The 6000-nt window shown below is 46.1% G+C and overlaps 1 protein-coding gene across 3 annotated transcripts in view; it reads right to left on the reverse strand.

The window, feature by feature from the left end:
- The window catches only part of OMA1 (OMA1 zinc metallopeptidase), a 66383-nt gene extending 64822 nt beyond the window's left edge, over positions 1-1561 (reverse strand). For all 3 annotated transcript variants that reach the window (XM_090271647.1, XM_090271648.1, XM_090271646.1), the window contains exon 1: positions 1435-1561. The gene's annotated coding sequence lies outside the window, so the exon portion shown is untranslated. The remainder of the gene's footprint in view (positions 1-1434) is intronic.
- Between the last annotated feature and the right edge of the window lie 4439 nt (positions 1562-6000).

Genomic DNA, 6000 nt, shown 5'->3' on the forward strand with positions numbered 1-6000 from the left:
TCACAAAAAAGCTCTCCTCTCTATGACTACGCACACCTAGCTCTGCTCATACGCCAAGCAAACTCCTGCTCATTTCTTATGACTTATGTGAAATTTTAAAAGGAGCCTACTGACACAGAAGGTGTATTATACATAAATTTTTCAAAAATTACCATTTATATCACTGACAATCACGTGTCACTTAGAACAGAAATAGTGTCTGACAGTTCATAATCCTTGGTTTATCCTTAAGAAAGTGTAAAGAATGGGAGAGAACTCTATACACTTTCAAAGAACCCATCACTAGACTACACAGAGCATAAGAAGTCAGGACTGACACACCCACTTCAAAGAACTGAAGGTCAACAGACATAGCTGACAGACTTCTAGGATTCCTAAATTAATGATGTGAGAAAACTAAACAATTTGAATTGTTAGCCTCTAAGAACATTTCAGATCCTTAATTAAGTACCATCTCAGAATGAGCAAGTATAGCACTCATTGCACTCACAGCTGAAGCCTGGAAGACGGTTTTAACAACTCTGCTGAACATGACTATTTCTTCTCTAGTTTCTATGGAAACTGCTTTCAGATTGGCAAAAATAGGGCATGTGCTTTAAAATAATCATTCAAGCATAGTATACACACGATGGAAGGCTTTAAAAAAATAAATTGAACGGCAACAGACTCGGTTCTTACGCTTCCAAATGTCAGACTGCAGCCCTTCACCACGGCTGAGAATGGCGGATCTGAACCCAGACCTTTTAGGGAGGGTCACGGTGGCATTAGTCGGAGTCACTGTAGTTGATCAGTCCCTGAATTCCAAATGAGGTCTTTTCATCTCCCGAGACTAAAATCTCACTGAGGACCGCATGGCACAAGAAAACTGTTGCTCCATTTTACATAAGCAAGTGACATTATTTAAGTAGTTTTATTTTTAAAGTGACTGTTGAAGACGAGCTTATTTAAAACCGTTAGACAGAAAATCTGTTTTTCATTGACAGGTGTAGGCAGGAAAACTTGAGTAGAGAGGAGACAAAAGAGAGGGCTTGCCTCATAGCGGCTAGAAGCGGTTTTCCACGGAGGGAAGTGTTGGTGTAAGGCACACAATGCTGCATTCAGAAGAAACACCTTTAAACAGGAGCCGCTAATGAGGAGGAAAGGCTGAGGGGCGCGGGAGGAAGTTGTCCCGGAAAAACACAGCCACGTGCCAATTTCTAACTCCATAGTGCCAGGGAAGCACCCTGGAGTCCCTGCATTTCACACCAAGAGAAGAAGGAGGGGTAAAAATGACGCTTTCTTCCCACATATTTCTCCTCCACTCACCCCTCTCCCCGGATTCCACACGCCCGGCTCTCCCAGTTCCCGCGCGGGCGCCCCTTCGTTCTTCCCCGCCCCCAACCCAGTCCTCACCACCCCAACCCCGTCGGGTCCCCACGGGTCCCCGCTCCTCACCCCAGAACCCCTCGAACTTCCCAACCCTGGGGCCGGCCAGCTCGGAAACGTAGGGCAAAGGCGCCACCAGGGCAGACCCCAGCAGCACCGAAAGTGAAGACTTCTTTGACTTCACCCTTGCGCAAGCGCACACCTATCCCAGAAGCCCCGCCTCCTCACTTCCTGCCCTCTGTTAGGGTCTGGGCGCCTTTTGCTCCGCCCACTCCTGGCAGTCAACGCCCCAGCCCAGAGATGTCCTTCCAGCGGGTCTGGCACCCCTACGTGGACTGTGCCGCTCTATCGCCACCCTGTGGCCGGAAAGGGACGTGCCGGTGAGCAGGGCTGTGCCTGGTAACAGCTTCAGTTGCTGAGTCCTTGGAACCTGACTTAGCTGAGCTGGGTAGTATAAAGCACGATCCAGGCAAGGACCATCAAGGCTGTGCCCACTGTTGATTCTAAGGCAGTGCTAGCAGAAAGGAAAAAGACTTGTATTCCAAAAGGTTAAGGTTTCTTGGTTCTGAAGGGGCCCGGACAGTAGTCTCTGGAGTGTGAGAACTCTCTGCTTTCATGTCTTCTGCAGAGGCACATTTAGGGAAAGGTTAAGTATAACCTGAAGCATCTGAAAGGTGGTTGAAAATAGCGGACTAAAAAACAATGTATATAGTGTGCTTCATTCGTTCAAACAAAAAATACATGTGGAGCACCAAGTGCATTCGAGGTGCCAGGCATGATACAGCAGTGAACAAGACTAAGACCCGACTTAAATGGAGCTTATATCACAGTGAGGACAGACAGACGATAAGCAAGTCGTCTGCAGCCGTCCGTCTCGAGAGACGATGGTGTAGCTTCTTAAGAGTCTATCTGCACCGCCGAGAATGGCTGTGCAGTCCGACTCGGGAGTGACACGGTATCTGTCTCCTCCCGTGTTGAATCGACATCTTGCGATGACGCTGGAGTGTCCTCTCCAGTGGAGCTGAAGCTACAGAGCCTGGGCAGGGTGATATGGAGGGTCTGCTGTTGCCCATGCAGCAGACCCCCCCTCTCTTCGCAGCTGAAGGATCCAAGGGAAAGACGGAGTCAATACAGCTTGGCTTCAGGTGCGCCGCAGGAGTTGCCGGTGTTGACTACAACGTCAAACCACCTTAGGGACTCCGGCTCCGGATTTTCTGTCGGGGTTTACTCCCTTAGCCTTTCCCCTGAAGAGGTATGCCGCAAGGCAGCGGAGGTTTTTTGGAATCAGAGTTTTCCTTCTCTGATGTGCCCTGACTGGAAGATCAAACCAGCGACACTTAGCTCGCAGGCCGACGCTCAATCCACTGAGCCAAACCAGCCAGGGTATAAGCAAGTAAACAAGTGAAAAAGATATAAGCTAGTGATATGATTCCACATTAGTTGTACTGATAGTCTATGAACAATGAAAAAACATCTTAAAGGATATAAGCACTGTGAATAATTTTAGGTATCACTTTTAAAGGGTTTATAAGTAATTTTTTCTTTTATCTTGCTTATCCGTGTTTTACAATTTGCCTTTTGCTTTGAAGGAACTATCCTAGCAGATCCCTGACCACTCGTTCCCAGAAAAATGAAATGGCAGATCCCTGAATCTTCATGTTTGTATCTCCCAGCCTCTGAAGTGCACGTGTCATACCAAGGTTTCCTGTGTGCTAGGCACCTCCTACTAATCCTACCTGATATCATGATGGCATCACTGTAACAGATGGGTGCGCTGTCCTGTAGGATGTCCAGGTGGTACAGATGTCCTTGTGGATTGTATTATGATAGATCACAGAGCTGGCACACGGCTGTGAGCAAAGCTGCTACATGGTTAGTTCTGGTCTGCAGTAGACTATCAAACATTCCCCTGATTTCTGAATGGCCAGACTGGCAAATTAAATGGAGATATGACACTATGACCGCTCCTGTATCCTTTAGGTCTTTACTGGTGACATTAACCTTCACCATCATCACCCTCATTCCCTTGGAGGAAATATTGGTTTTGATTTATTATCTTGAGTTGGTTGAAAAGGGACAGTTTCAGAGGCCTTCACTTGGTCTTCCCCACGATGAGAACTGAAGGCCAAAGACCTAATATGGAGTTTGCTCCTGCTAATATGTATGTATCCCCAATATATATCCTTAGGGACTGGGAAAATGATCACTGGATGGATCTATATTACCTGATCTCCATAAGTCCCCACTCTTACAGAGGGCCTGTGATAATACTTTGGGTTTCTGGGTAACCGGATCCTTTCAGATCCTTTCAGATCCTGTGCAATGTCTGTGTATTTCTCTTTCCCCAACATACAGTTAGCTGAGAAAATGTTCATAGGTCATAGAATAATCATTACAGTAAATACTGTTTCATTGTTACTGGGTTCTTCTTCCTAGGGACTCCAACCACCATTTAAGTCAATGGGTTGTCTGTGGTCTGGGTCCGAAATTGACTCAGATCTGAGAAATGAGCAAGGAGCATGCCGTTTTATCGAAGCAACCACCCTCAAACTTCCATTCTTGCATTCTTGCCTTTTTCTGGTTGTAGGTGTTAAGCAGCACCCTGTTGGCTACTCATCTATTTTTCCCCTAGGGATACCTGATACTATTAAATACCTTCACAACTCCCTGCAGATCAAGCCCCCCCCCCCCAGGCTCCCCTCTGACCTTGCCAGCTGTTATAGTAATGACAACAGCCTCCAGCCTCCAAACTTCTGGTAGTTATAGCCACCACCTGGCTTTTGTTACTTCTATGACTCCTGGATGGTCTGAAGCCCATCCGTGTGACTGCTTTCCTTACCATCATCCCTGGTCTGCAGAGGGCAGACACCTCTGAATTTCTTAGTGATGCTGGTATGCTTCTCCCCATTGCCTCTACATATGGTCTTTCCTTTTATCCTCTCATGGAACATAACCCTCTGTCTGGTCTCCTGGCTCCTCACAATAGGTCATTTCAGCAAGCCCCCTTCCCTCCTTCTGTAGTCAGCCAAGGCAATTCAGCTGCCTTCTTCCCTGGGGATTTTCCTTGGCTAAAGGCACCTACTTCATCCAAAAACATGCCTTCTCCCCAGGGACAGCATGCATCCAATGGCCAGTTAACCTGGGGGTACAGGGCCATCCCAGCTCCAGAACTGTCCATGGATTGGCCAAGAAGCCCAGTCCTCTTTCCTTTACTTCCCTGTAGGTGTTGTCCCAGAGGACCATGCCCCCCACCTCAACAACCCTCCAGCAAAGACTTAACCTCAGAGGCTATTTCCAGGAAACCTAGCCTAAGGCAACTCCATTTTCCCCAGACGGGAAGCTGCTTTGATACAGAAAGACTTTCATGCAGGCCGCCTCCATGAAGAAGTTCTGGAGCTGAATACTGTTTTAAAGGAGAGATTAACTCTGAAGAACTATGAGGCATGACCTGTTTTAAAGCCAGGTGTAGACAGGGGCTCAAAAGACCATTTGACTCTGCTGATCTCCATTCAGACTGACAGCCAGGTGAGATGACCACAGGATTTGATATGGGTCACATATTTGGCAGGCTGCAATGGGTGGGAGATGTTGTGACTGAAGCAGCCTTTCACTTTTTTTGAAAATATGCCAAGCATGACTGGTCCAAATGTTGGAAATGACTGGTTTTGAATTTGAAATCACCCGAACACAGACAATTGCCGCATCTTTGTGTGCATATTCTGCATTTGCTTCATCCACATGTTTGACTTCCTTTACCTTCTTCTGTTATTCCAGCCCTTCTTCCCATATAACTTGAACAGACATGTCTTTCTTTTTTTTCTTGGAGAAAGTGGTCATGCCAAGATCCATTGTATAATTTTTACAAATCACCCCCTGGATTGTTATTGCACTCACTGGCTTGCTGACTGGTTTCCCTGCCTCTATCTCATTCCTTTTGTCTAAACAGCAGCCATCCAGAGGCAGTTCCTGGGTCAACTGTAGTCCACCACAGGATTCAGTATGGCTCATCTAGCTCCACGCTGGGCCCTGGGGGAAGGCCACAGTCTTGCTCACTCACCAGAGATGAGCTCTCCACAGAGGCCAGTTGAGCACTTTTCTAAGATACATTTCCTTATTGCACAAGTAAAATATTAATACCACAGAGAAGCAAAAAAGAAAAAGAAGAGAAGAAAAAAAGAATAGAAAACCTCCCTGGCCAGGGCTCAGTTGGCTGGAGTCGTCCCATACACCAAAAGGTTGTGGGTTCAATTCCCAGTCAGGGTACCTTGCTAGGGTGTAGGTTGTCTCTGATCAGGGCATGTATGAGAGGCAACCAATCAATGCTTCTGTCTCAGATCAATGTTTCTCTGTATCTCTCTCTCTCTCTCTCTCTCTAAAATCAATAAATATATCCTCAGGTGAGGATTTTTAAACACATAAACTACCCTTAATCCCACTACCCAAAGATAACTGCTGTTAACATTTTGATATGTAACCCTTTTGAAATGCAAGATTAAAATTACTGCAAATATTGAAAACTTTAATAGGATGAAATATTTCTGTCACTATAATGTACATTCCTTTAATTCCTAATGATGTAAACACTTCTTTATTCTTTTGTGTTGAACTTCTTTAGCAAATTGCTCATTCATGGCC

This window comes from Furipterus horrens, unplaced genomic scaffold (assembly GCF_987537825.1).
Source record: "Furipterus horrens unplaced genomic scaffold, mFurHor1.1.pri manual_scaffold_3, whole genome shotgun sequence".
In the NCBI taxonomy this organism is placed as follows: Eukaryota; Metazoa; Chordata; class Mammalia; order Chiroptera; family Furipteridae; genus Furipterus; species Furipterus horrens.